The 14388-nt window shown below is 32.5% G+C and overlaps 1 long non-coding RNA gene across 3 annotated transcripts in view; it reads left to right on the top strand.

Moving 5' to 3' along the window:
- Positions 1-2912, top strand: part of LOC149031609 (uncharacterized) — a 207613-nt gene extending 204701 nt beyond the window's left edge. The window contains exons 5-6 of one of the 3 annotated variants that reach the window (XR_016177546.1): positions 1166-1289; positions 2179-2912. This is a non-coding gene — a long non-coding RNA (uncharacterized LOC149031609). The other 2 variants (XR_016177548.1, XR_016177547.1) reach the window with 2 other exon arrangements.
- The last annotated feature ends 11476 nt before the right edge of the window (positions 2913-14388 follow it).

Genomic DNA, 14388 nt, shown 5'->3' on the forward strand with positions numbered 1-14388 from the left:
AATAGAGGCACGTGACGATGCACTATCAGCGACCTTTTCGTTCACCTTCTTCTGGTCCATCATCTTCCACTACCTTTCCACCAGTTCCTAGGCGAAGGAACGGCGGTATACCCGGACTCGTGCGCCCTTTGTCTCGGCGGACGTTCATCGTCGGGATCTGAACGAAGAAAACGAAAAAAAAAAAGAAAAGAAGAAAAAAAAAGTACAAAGAAAAAGAAGAGTACATAGAAAGGGATGACGACGAAGAGAGGAGGAAGAAGAAGAAGAAGAAGGTGAAGAAGGAGGTGAAAAAGGAGGAGGAGAAGTACGAAGCATTTCTTCTCTCTACGGTGTTCGCGTCTTCGATAATTATTATCCGTTGCAGCAACGTCTCGTCGCGAACGTGCAATCACGATAATAGTGGTTACCTTGAGAAAAAAGAAAAATAATAAAAAATCAACAAAGAGAGAGCGAGAGAGAGAGAGAGTAGTTACGTGCTCATTACATCAAAATGGACACAAACCAATTCGCAACTTGGAATAGAATGAAGAACGAATTGGCATCGTTAATTAAATAACGAATTACCTACTATGTTACCATGACAATATTTAAAGACAAGAAAAAAATTTCGGAATTATTTTCTAAAAAGACAAGTAAAGAATAAAGGAATATAAAAGAGTAATTCGATCGATGCAATGAAAACAACCTACAAGTAGTGTGAAATTGTCGTGAGAAAGCATCAAACACATTTCTCTTTTCTTTAACCCAAGTACCTGTACTGCACGTGCTAGCAAGCAAGTAAGCAAGCAAGTAAGCAAGCAAGCAGGTAAACAAGCAAAGCAACGTAAATGCTAACCCAAGGCGGTGTACAACTTCGAAGACCAACTCCACCTACCTCTTATTCTTAACTAAAAGCTCAGGTAGCCGTCGGCAGGCCTAGAGGTTGTCCTTCGCGGAGCCCTTCTTCTTCTTCTTCTTCTTCTTCTTCTTCTTGCAGGGTACGAAACCCCGAGGACGATATGCATGATGTCGGTTTAGATGGATGCTGCCAAGAATTCTTTTACAAAGGATTCCGCCTGTTCGTTCCTCCTTTTCCCTCCTTCTTGCACCCCCGCAACCGTCATCTCCTCCTCCCTTTCTGCGAACTCATTCATCGGCATCGACTCAATGTAGATTTTTCCCATAGGTAAGCTTTTCGAAACACGGTTCGGACCGACCGAAGAAGGACGGAGGGGTGCTCGAGGTAAGAAGACACCCCCGCGGAGAGGCGGTTCCTCGTAGAAGTGGAGGTGGAGGAGGAGGAGAGCTAGGTGGGTTCTGGGAGGGCTAGGGACGAATACTTGAGAGAGAGGTAGCTACTTCTGCTTCTGATTCTGCTGCTTCTGCTGCTTACACGCAGCCTCCGGAAATCTCTACTTACACTCGCGAGACTGAATGCTTCTTCTTCCCTTTATTTCTCTCTCTCTCTCTCTTACTCTCTCTCTCTATCCTATTTCTCTTTGTGTCGTTATTACGGACGCGCACACGCGGCTCGCAGTAAATCGGACCGACAGATCCGATCTACTCTTGCTTCTTCTACCTACTTACTTATCTCTCTCTTTCTTCCTCTTTACTACTACTTTGTTCGGTTCCTTCGACATCGTGTTTTCTCTCTACACCAACCATCCTAATACACCATCCCCTGTACGCTTTGTTTCCATCAACAAAAACATTTCGTGTTATATTCCAGAAATTAACACTATAATTTGCTATACAATAATATCGTGAAATATACTTGATTTTTGTTTGTTTAATATATAACTTTAATATTACAATGTGTTATTATTAATTTTGCAGTTTAATAATTATTTTAAGAAAATTTATATAATAATAATAATTTGTATTATTTTGTATTACGATTGAATTATTTCCAAAGGATGAATAAATAATAATATTATTGTACAATGTATTATTATTAACTTTTTTCGAAAATTTATATAATAATAATAATAATAATAATAATTTGTATTATTTTGTTTTACGATTAAATTATTTCCAAAGGATGGATAGAGATAGAATTCACATGGGAAAAATAATCTTCATTTCTAAAAGAGACTTCGACAAGTTGAGGAGGGAAGAATATTCTTTAAGAATGGAAGAACCCTTCCGTAGTACACTCTTTTCTTTTTTCTTTTTCTTTTTTTTTTCTTTTCGTTCTAGAATCCATCCGGTATTCCGAACTCTGATGTGTATTTTGATAGAGGGGTAAGCACTATATTTGTCCATCTTGATTCGAGGTCGATATAACGTGGAGAAAGGCGGAGGATACCGTTCAGAGGGACTGAGGAGAAAGGGTGAGGAGAAGGAAAGCACTTCGATGTAGAGATAATGGCGGTGTATGTGGACTACGTGAAGGGTTGCACACATTCTCTCTCTTTCTTTCTCTCTCTCTCTCTGTCTCTCTCTGTGTCTCTCTGTCTCTCTTTCTTTCTTGATATAAAGGGTTCAACGCCAATGGAACTGTTTAATTTGGGCTTTGTAAGGGAACAGGAGGGCAACACAGATCTACCACCCCATTCCATGTCCCTTTCTCTATGTGCTTTCGTAGATGTCGTGTGGTTGATAATGTATTTCGATTTCGAAGAGATAGTTGCCAATTACCCAATACTGATCTTTATCTACACACTTACATAGATATATTATTGTGTAGGTAATATTTAGGTGAACCAAAAAGTAATGTCGATTTCTAATCTTTAATTCAAACGAATATATTTTGTTTCAAACAAGTTTTTTATTTTTAATCAATAATGTGTAATCACCATCCTTCGTTATCAACAATCCTTTTTTTTTTATCTAATATGCAACATTTTTAATAACAAATTAATCAAAATCAATTGGTTTTTAATAAAATTATCAAAAATTTGGGACATTTGTAGAAACACATTACTTTATGGTCTCTATAATATTCAAATATTAACCCTTTGCACTGTATTGTGTATATATATCATGTTTAGTATTATTTAATATACATATAGTATTATAATATATATTATAATTAATATTATAAATTATATTACATATCATAAATTATATAATAATATAATATATACTATAAATAATATAATATATTATAGAGTATAGTATAATATATTATATATAGTAATATAATATTATATTATAATACTATAACAGTATTACAATAGTATTACAGTATTATAATATATTAGAATTAATATTATAAATTATATTATATATAATTAATAATATAATAATATAATGTGTGTGTGTGTGTGTGTGTGTGTGTGTGTGTGTGTGTGTGTGTGTGCCAATTAATAATAATAATAATAATAATAATAATAATAATAATAATAATAATAATAATAATAATAATAATAATAATAATTTTATTTATATATTTATATACGATTTTATTTAATATATGTTATTAAATATATAATATTTATGAAATGCATCCAGTTACAACTGAATTATAATATTAGATGCATCATCGTGAAATAGAACTGTCTAGTTTTTTCTTGTTTTCTTTTTTTGTGTTTTGTCATTGTGAACATAATAAAACAACGATTGTAAAAAAAAATAATAATTAATTCCAAATAAAATACTTAAATCCGGATCCAAAAAAATATTTCAAGATAAACATAGGTGCGGTTACATCTGTAAGAATACTTCTTCTTTTTTTTTCTTTTACCCTATCTATAGAATATAGAAAAGTAGAAATGTGATTTCATTATTGTATCCTAAATAAATAATAAAATGTCAGTTTTAACAATGTGTCGCCGATGATTTGGAAAGATCATCAATCTCTTATGTTAGTCTGGAAGCGGTCACGTTTGAAAAGAAAATAATAATAATAAAAAAAAAGGGTTTTCTCGATTTTTGTGGTTTTTTTTTTCTATTTATGAGAAGAGTCTGTTACGAATTTGGTCGCTAGGGATGATGACGATGATGATGATGATGATGATGATTATGGTCGTAGCATAATCGATTACATCCGTCGGCCGTCGGCTAGGCTAAAAGTTTTTCATGTCTGCCATTATTATTTTGTTCTCTCTCTCTCTCTCTTTCTCTCTTTCTCTCTCAATGTTTCTTGTTGTTTACCGCACGTCGCCGAAGAGAGACACGTCGAGAATTAATGTTGAATTTGAGCGTGACAGTGTTGCTCGTAAAATGTGCGCTACGACCTTTACATAAATTATCATATTTAAAACGGTAACCTCGAAAATGTTATAAGACGTTTAAGAACTCCACGATGCGAAACGAATTTTCATAGACGCCTGTGTCGTCGTCGTCGTCGTAGTCGTCGTAGTCGTACCCCTTCCGCTCCTCCCCGTCCCTCTCCTCCCTTCCCCTCCACCCACACCCCCTCGCACAAATTACATTTACGAAAAGCACGCACACGCATACGTTCATCCGTGACATTTAAAAACACTTCGACTGGGGAAAAACCAAACCAAAATGCGCGTACAATTTTTCGACGATTTTAATAACGGAACGCGATGTTTCCGTGTAAACCTCTCCCTCCACTTTTTTTTTAAATAAATAAAATATTAAAAAAGATACCCAAAAAAAAAAAGAGAAAAAACAAGTCTTAAGAACGTATGCCAGCCATATTCAAAAATTAAACAAAATTATGCACAACACGCGAATACAACATATATTTTCAAATCGTCTAGACGCATCGATAAATAAATAAATAAATAACGAGCGCTACTGTAAAGCAAATGGTTTTTTTTTTCTTTTTTTTTTTTTCTTAATTAACATTCATTACGAGTGTATTCGACCAAAGGTAAAAAAGAAAAAAAATTCTATTTCATCGTTTGACTCGTTACACCTGAAATTCATCCTCCACACTCTTGCAAGGATCTCTAGCAAGGGTATGTATGTATATCTTTGACTGTAAAAGGAAGACATCGTCTAAGAAGGCGTAATGCGAGACCCATTTATTAATAGCTCGCTTATAATTGATCATTTTACGTAATTAATGGGCAGTTAATTAACGTCGACGTATTCGGAAGACGCATCAACGTCGGAATGCAGCTGAACAGCAGTGCACCCTACCCCTTCGTAGGATTTGACCTTCTATACTACTCTCTCTCTCTCTCTCTCTCTCTCTCTCTCTCTTTCTCGGTTTTATTTCTTCTTTTTTCTTCGTCTCTCTTAAACGAATCCTTTTTCTTCGAGATAACGAGAACGATCGATCAAAATGACTCTTTTCAAATCTGGAAGTCGCTAAAGTTTCATCTCTTTAGGTGAACACAAACGATATCTCGTTTTCAACCGGAACAAACTTCTACCTTTTCGATCTATACGAGCGCTAATTATAAACTGCGTCCTACTTGCTGTATGATGAAATGTTACAATTTCTACACCTTTACATATATATTCATATACATATATATATATGATACATAGTACTGTAAGAATTTATTCGTCTAATCCATTGACATATCAAAGTATAAATCTATTGAAATAAATTTGAAGATATTATTTTTATTCAAATACGTACTCGAATAAGAAACAAAACATTTTTCTAAATCACACATTGATAGATACATCAATGATTTAATATTACTAACATTATTTTAGGGGGTTGGACACTAGTACTTTTGGCAAGTGGCACAATATTCTTTCTCGTAGAGTTTTCATCGTAAGAAAAGAAGTTCACCTGCTACCGAATGCGTACTGATCTCTTCACCTGTTGCGTATTGTTGCTCTCGAGGCAACCCGATTTGCACGGTGAATGCACTTACGACCGTCTATCGAGGGCCGTATGAAAAACGCGAGGTGCCACGTTACACACAGAGGAAAAAAGAGAAAGAAAGAAAGAAATAAATAAAGAAAGAAAGAAAGAAAGAGAAAGAGAAAGAGAAAAAGAGAGAACCACCCCTCTCGCCTCTCCCTTTTCCGAACAAATCCCGCCTTGAGAAAAGAGGAGCCGTGAATGCGCACACTCGCTTGCTTGCTTGCTTGCTTACTTGCTCGTTTCGTTTCGTTTCGTTTCGTTTCGTTTCGTTTCGTTCATTCCGTTCATTCGTTCATTCCATACACTCTCTCTTTCTCTCTCTCTCTTTCTCTCGTTTAGACTCACGCGCACGTGTTCCTCTTCTCTCTTTCTCCTTTGATCGCGAATTCTATTAGAACTTCCATACAACTTCCATACAACTTACTTCCTCACGATGAAAGAAGGTCCCAATTGTGTCTCCCAGTTGTTGACTCCGAGGAAAGCAAGAAGAAATTGACTGTACCTACTACTACTACTACTACTACTATTATTTTCTATATATAGAGAACCATTGGCCTGCCGACTTCTTTTTATCGACATAAACCTTTTTGCGGATTCACGAAAAAAAAAGCCGCCACGTGGCTAATCCCACTTTCATTCTTTCCATTTCTTTTCTAACTTCTTTCTTTACAGTAATGTTGAACAATAACGAAATTGCTTTTTTACACACTGCGACAAATCTTTAATGATCTTATACAGAAAAAGAAATTAAAATATAAATAAAAAAGATCAAATTCAATGTTTTTCAATGTTACATTTTACTGTTAATAAAATGACATCTCGTTTTGTCAATTCTTTGTCTTTTTTTTTTTCACACAATTCATGCATACGATACGACAATTACCTCACGTTTTACACCTGATTTGATTACATTGCGACAAAACGATTTCTCCTTTTAAACGGGTTGACATCGAAACCAACGACTATCATAGTTGGTTTCGATGAAATACCGCAGAGAAAGTTTTGCCGGAACGCTTTTCACAAGTTTCCATGATCAGTCGGCAGGCGGTGGCGGTGGTGGTGGTGGTGGTGATGGTAACGACAGCGGGGGTGGTTTGGTTAGTAGAAATAGCGAAGAGGGGGAGACATAGAAAAGGTAGAATCGGTATGGTGCCGTTTCCCTTTTGTCAAGTTTTGAGTATATCGGTCTGAAATTTTCATTTGAAAGTAAAGTTATAAACGTTCTTTCTAGATTTTCTCATTTCGTCTCGTATCGTTTCGTATCGTTTCGTTTCGTTTCGTTTCGATACTGTCAAAAAGATATCTAATAAAATTTAATAGATATTGTAGATACTACGAAAAAAAAAAAAAGAAAAGAAAAAAAGTCCTTGCGATCCTTTAGAAAGCCCATCGTTTTTGGTCATTGAGATGACTATTATTTGCGGAGCGTGCCATGTAATTTCTATAGAAATTTTTTCAGGCTAAACTGGAAGAATGCGGATGTACACGTGTTGTCCTCGTGTTCATATATGTATATATATGTGTGTGTGTGTGTGTGTGTATGCGTATAAGAATGAAAGAAAGAATCAAAGAAAGAATCAAAGAATGAAGCATCAAACTTGGCACGACGCAGTCTGGAACATTTGAAAACTCAGGTAAGTACCCGCTGAGACTGCCAGGTGTGAATCAAAAATATATATATGTATACGAATCCAATACGTTATTTCCTATGACTTATACGAGCTCTTTCCTGGTCTGGTGTGAAAATTTACGATTAAATTAATTGTTATATCGACAGCACCCGGTAGCGCACAGGTATATCTGTAAAATAAAATACAATATCCTCTTTCCGGAACGTTCGCTAGATTCTTTTCTTCTTCTTCTTCTTCTTTTTTCTTTTTTATTCTTAAGATCGTATTTATTAGCAGGTATATACAATAATATTATTTGTATTGAATTGGTAAGAAGCCAGTGCGGTTTTGTCACACAAACAAAATTGTACAATTATTGATAGAATTAAATGTTTGGCAATAGTTTAGTTTTACAATAGAAATTTGTGGTTCGTTAATTTAATTAGAAAAAAATATGTCAAATTTTATTTTTTTTTTCAAATGATAAACTTTTGCAACAAAACAAATTACATATACAAGATGTGTAAATAAATGACGATGTAAGAAATAAAAACATTAATTATTTTATTAAAATAAATAAAACAACATTGTAATAAATAAAAATAACAAATTAACTTCTAAACGATTCGTTTAAGATGATCAAATGTATAATTCTATCTTTATCTGAAAATAATATAATATAATAAAACAAATGAAATTGTTGTTTAAGGTAGATATATGCAATATATATAAGCATTCACAGATTGATGGTAAGAAAATGTATGGAATATAAAATGGTAGAGAGGTTATGGTAAGGTTGTATTTAGAGATCAAGAGGAATAGTATAGGAGGACGTACATCGCTTCAAGTAATTCGATCTCGTTTGAGAGATATCCGGTTTACAAGAAGACTGCTGCTTCTGCTGCTGCTGCTCGTTCGCTACAAATCCGCTCGGCATCCACTCATTCCGTAATGTCTTTCTCTCCTCATCCATTGCCTCTGGTATCTCTCTCAAAGGAGGAACTATTTTTCCGGAGTAATACTACTACTACTACTACTACTACTACTACTACTATTACTAGCATAAAGAAACTCACGAAAATACGCTCTAGGGAATGTCGTCTTTCTCTCTCTCTCTCTCTCTCTCTCTCTCCAAGAAAATGTCCTCCTTCTACAAAGACCATCTTCCCTCTCTTTCCGTCTCTCTTATTTTTGTACCTTTTTTCTTTCCCCCTTTCCCTTTAGCTACACCCTTTCTATTCCTTCTTCTACCTTTACCTTTTTCTACGAAGACGATTTTTCCAACCTACAGGAACATCATTGGCTAGGTCCGTTCACAGGTAAGTACAAGGATATATATTTTTATCTGTTAATCTCGTAGGCAAAAAAAAAAAGCTACTTCGAAATTCCGAATGAATCTTCGAAAAGTAAAAGAACATTAAACTGTAAAAGCGTGTCAAGGATATTTGTAGAAAAGGCAAAAAAAAAAAAAAATAGTAGGAGACAATTCAGGCGCAAATGTTACCTTTTAAAGAAACATCGTTTCAATCATTTGAAAACTATTTTTCTTCGTCCAGGGGAAAACATTTGAAACGTCGTCGTCCCTTTTGATTTATACCTATTTTTGTTGTTTTTTCTTTTTTTTTTTTTTTTTTTTTACCGTTCTTTAAGTTCCTTCCGAAATACAGGTAAAAATAGCCTGTCGGTAAAAGACATAAAATGTTTCTTTTAATCCTACTGGGACTAGTTCCTTTGTCGATAGAGATTTTGCGATTCGATAAGCTCTTTAAGGAGGTGAGGTTGGTCAAGATTTTTCTAAGATTGAAAAATGTAATCCTAACGACGAAGTTTCTAACTTCTCATCCGATAGGCAGGCCCCTTTTTTTTCTTTTTTTCTTTTTTTTTTGTCCCTTCAGACAGATTCTATCTTCAAAAAGATTATCCATTTTTTGGTCATATTAATAATGCGCCATATCTTTTTATTCTTTCTCTTAATACTCACATAGATTATTTTTGTTGCCTGTTCTATTAGTTTGACTATGAAGATGTTTATCCCTTCGTCATTTTTACACTAATAACAGTAGGTACACTGTATATAATATAATTCATCTTTAACAAGATACTCTCTCTCTCTCTCTTTCTCTCTCTCTCTCGATTGTAACCTGTGTCAGTTGATTCGTCAACATTTTAACAAAAGTATGAATAACAAGATGACTACGAATTCAATGCTGAAAAGAAATGTTGACTTTTATTCATTTCTATGTTTGTTTACATCATCATCATCATCATCATCATCATTTAACAACAATTCAATTCAACTGTAGAATATTCTATTTGATTTCATTGATAAAATAGAAAATCCTAATGATTACCCTCATTATCACCAATCATTGATGAAACATTGAACAAAAAAAAAAAAAAGAAAAAAAATAGAAAAAAGAGGGATGTTTTTATTCGTAGTTGTAAATTTTTCCTGACAGATCAAATTTTCGTTTTCATTTCCATTTCCTATGACGATTGTGTGTGTGTATGTGTGTGTGTTTTTTTTTTCAACGAACCATTTCATATATGCATTTGAATTTTGTTTTGTTTTGTTTTGTTTTTTGTTTTATTTTGTTTTTAGTTGGTAATACCATCGTGGCGCCATGAATATTGAACATCGCGATCGTCCGTTATAATTTTTTAATGCGTTACGACGAGCTTGATAATTAAAATCTCGAATAAAGAATGGTCAACCTGTTGCTGTTCAACGAAATAAAATATTCGTTTTCGAGAGTGTGTTTCGTTTATTCCCCGTTAGGTGCTAATTTAACCGTGCTCTCTTTCCTATCATCTTCTTAATCGATCATTAAAAAAAAAACAACAAAAAAAAAAAAATACTAAAAATCACAATTTCTGTCTAACACAATTTTAACATTTCGATTTGTATTTTACCAAGAATTTATTGGATGGATAATAAAATGTACGTGGGAAAGAAATCTAAGTATTTATTTAGCAAGAAGAAGAAAAATTAATGAGCCTTAATCCTGGTCATGGGTTCATTTCACGAACGTGAGATTAGGAAAGATTTGGATTTTTCGAACGTGAAAGATGTTTGGTTTAGTTTGCTTCTAGCAAATGCTACCTGTGTCATCCTCCTGGCCGGCTGTTGATGTCCTGTGGTGATGTCGAACCAGCTACGTGATGCATTAATGGGAAAAGAAAAAAGGGACAAACGAATAGAGAAAGAGAAAGAGAGAGAAAAAGATAAAGAAGAAGAAGAAGGTCTTGCTACTACTTGCGAAAAAAGGAACGTGAATCACGAATATAAGAACGAAACGTGCTTCGCAAACAAAGACATTGCCAACGATAACGAACCTGTCGGTGGTGAACCTCGAACTCGTTCGAAACTCGTTTCCCTCCTCCTTTCCTTCCTCCCCAATAACCCCCCCCCTCTCTTCTTCTTCTGTTCTTCTTGCAAAAAAAAAAAAAAGAAAAAGGGGTAAGACGAAAAATCGTTATCCCGTTTGCAACGAGCTTACTACCAACCATCAAACAAAATAACGATTCTAACTAATCTTTCTTTTACTTTGTAAATATTTTCTTCTTCCTCTGTAAGATATTTATCTCGTATTTATCTTATCTTTAATAATTCTCTTTTTATAGATTTAAAATTATATATATATATTATTTTATAATTTATTTTGCTAATATTTATTAATACTATAATTATATTTTGCTATTATTATATTACTATAATTTTAAAATATTTGTAATATATAATTAATAAAATTAAAATTTTTTAAATATAATAAATTTCACATATAAAATATATTTAAAATTGCATATAGTATTGTAATATACATTTACTATTTACTATTATAGTATTATAATATATTCTATATATTAAAATATATTAAGTAATTAGAATTTGTACAATATTTTATTATATAAAAATATATATATATATATATATATAAAAATTTATTACTAAACTAAATTATAATTGTTAGCCTTCTCGCAAAATTATTAATCAACAATATTTCATTATAACATTTATAAAAACAATTATCAGGACCAATACAATCGTATAACACACACACACACGATTTTAAAACTATTCTTATTATTTCAAAACTATTTTGAAAAGTTAAAAAAAAAAAAATTAAAAAAAATAAAAAAAAGAACTGATGAAAAATTTTCGAATCACGAATAGAATGAAAAATCCTCAACAACGCACAAGGTAGAATTTTCCCAAATGACAGTAATAACGTCGAGTGGTAATGGTTGGTAGTATACAAGAGGGTGGAACGTGGAAACATCGAAGAAGATCTTTTATCCGGTTGAAAAGATTTTTCTTGAAACTCGAGCGAACTAGGGTGGAGAGGGCAGGGGGGAAAAGGGTGGGGGGGGGGGGTACAGAAGGGGGGGGGAAAGAAGGGGGGCCACCACTTCTTTCTCGATTATTTTCTCATTCTAGAAGCGTTGAGGCGGTGCTGATGCTGTGCTAGCTAGTTCACAGATGTCCCCTTCGAAATGACCGTCTCTCTAAGACCATGAATGAAATTCCTGTATACTCTAACACCCCACCATTCCTTCGCTCCTCCCCCCTTCCTCCCCCATTCATTCGAGTTTCGATTTTAGGATTAGATCGAAGATAACCAATAAGTATTTATATTCGCACCATCTACTTCCCTGTTTTTTAGTTTTTTTTTTTTTTTTATTTTCTTCTTCTTCTTCTTCTTCTTCTTCTTTTTCTTATATCCTTTAAAAAAAACTTTTATTCCATGCTGTCAATATTTGTTAGAGGAAGAAAATAAAAATATTCACACATCGTGAGAAATTGACGGTAGATGAAAATATTATATTACCTATTTTCTTTTTTTTTTTTGTTTTTTTTTTTTCTTTTAACTGATTGCGACCACGATGGGATTAAAAGTTTGCAACCTTTTTTTGATATACACCGTAATACACGGTGGGATATTATTAGTCTCATCTCGAAATATTATTGCAATAGTTGCAACAACTTGCTCTCGTAAGTTTATATTTCGTCTTATTTATGCAAAACAATTGTTTATTAAACCTTAAAGTGGTGCACACTTGGTAAAAGTTAGTTAAAGTGCACTGTGGATGTTTGTTTGACACCCCCAACGTGTTTGAACGCGTCTTCTCTTGAAGCCGCTATTTTAATATTTAGACCTCGCAATTTTTTGTTGAAAAAGTAATTTGATACATCTTTTTTTTTAAATTAGAATAGGTTTTATACTCGATCTGAATGAACACTAGATGGCACTAGACAAATAAGCCCACTTTGTTCGAATTCAGTACCATTTTCGAGAGATCAACAAATTTGTTGGGGGGGTTTCAAACACCCCGCCATGTACACTTTAAGGGTTTTAACTTTTTTTTTTCTATGTTTTTACATTATTACATTATGTAATACTTTTATTAATCAAAAAAAATATACCAATTTTATTTTAATACCTAATCAAATGTCTCTATGCAACATAGGGCTATTTGATAATCTGAAATTTTGTGCTGCAAAGAGTTCAAACAAATTGAATCGAATGTGAGTGATTTACCCCCCCCCCCCGCCTCTCCCGCCACCCGCCACTTTTTGAATTAATTCGAAAATAAGTTAAGATAAATGATAAATAATTTATTAATCTGGTGATTCGTTAGAAAGAAATAAGAAAACATTATTTTCATTGATAAAACACTGTACACTTTGGTAGATATATATTTCTATGAAAAAAAAAAATAATAATAATAATAATAATAATGAAATGAAATGAGGAAAAAACTGTAATATATGGAATGGTTTGGTTGGAGAATATGAAATATAGTCGAGAACGTTAAATGCGAAACGTGACGTTAAGAGAGTAATATTTCTTCTAGTCTCGTAACCTGATTTGTCAAGTGTTCGTGTATGTCAGTTAATGATATATCGAATGAAAAGGAGTTCCCCCTTAGGAGAATCGTAGGATTCCAGGTAACCAGGCTAATAGAAGTAGTAGTAGTAGTAGTAGACACTATTAGTCACTAATCGTGAAAAGCTATATATAATATTTCATAGCAATGAAAATACCGGTAGCCACGAAATGGACAATGCTGAGAAGAGAGATGGTCGGCTAGTCTCGCCATTTTGAATTTTGATCCTGCTCACCACATTATTGCCAATTCATCGACTACCTTTCTTTTCCCCTTAGTTCCTTCTTCTTCTTCTTCTTCTTCTTCTTGAACAAACCAAGCAACCAATCAACAACGGAAAGTATGTATACATGTTCTTTCGTGTTTTATGAAACGGTATCTTACGAATACAAAGATAAACATTGGCAAATAATGTTAGGAAACAAATATTAATTGACATCGAATTACTTCCACTTTGTGTTTTTCGTTGATTTGTTTAAAATTGTTTTTTTTTTATCGTAATTCATAAGAGAGTATGTTATTATATATATATAAATTAGTATTACAATAGTGTTATATATATTACGTATAGTATTATATAATATACATATAGTATTATAATTATAATATATATATTATTAAAAATATAATAATATAATACTAAATAATATAATATATTATAATTATATTATATATATATATATATATATATATATATATATATATATATATATATATATATATATATATGATATATATATTATATATATTATAATACTATATATTATAGTATACTACTTTTAGTAAAAGTAATAGTACTTTTATGGTATATATAGCATAGTTAGATTATTATAATAGTATATATTTTATAATACTATATAATATATAATATATAATAATACTATAATAATATTATAATAATATTATAATATATTATAAGTATAGTATAATATATTATATATAGTAATATAATATATTATAATACTATACCATTATTATAATAGTATTATATATATTAGAAATAATATTATATATATATAAACTTTATAACTAGAAATTTAACAATAGAAAAATATGTTAAATACTCACGTTAAATGTTCGTTTAATTAAAAACACTCCTTTCGCACGGACGGATCAAATCAAACTGACTCCGAGGTTAAACCATACGTAGCACAACGTTAACGCTGT

Source organism: Polistes dominula, unplaced genomic scaffold (assembly GCF_049000335.1).
Source record: "Polistes dominula isolate Pdom_NZ unplaced genomic scaffold, Pdom_raw_medaka contig_82, whole genome shotgun sequence".
Lineage (NCBI taxonomy): Eukaryota > Metazoa > Arthropoda > Insecta > Hymenoptera > Vespidae > Polistes > Polistes dominula.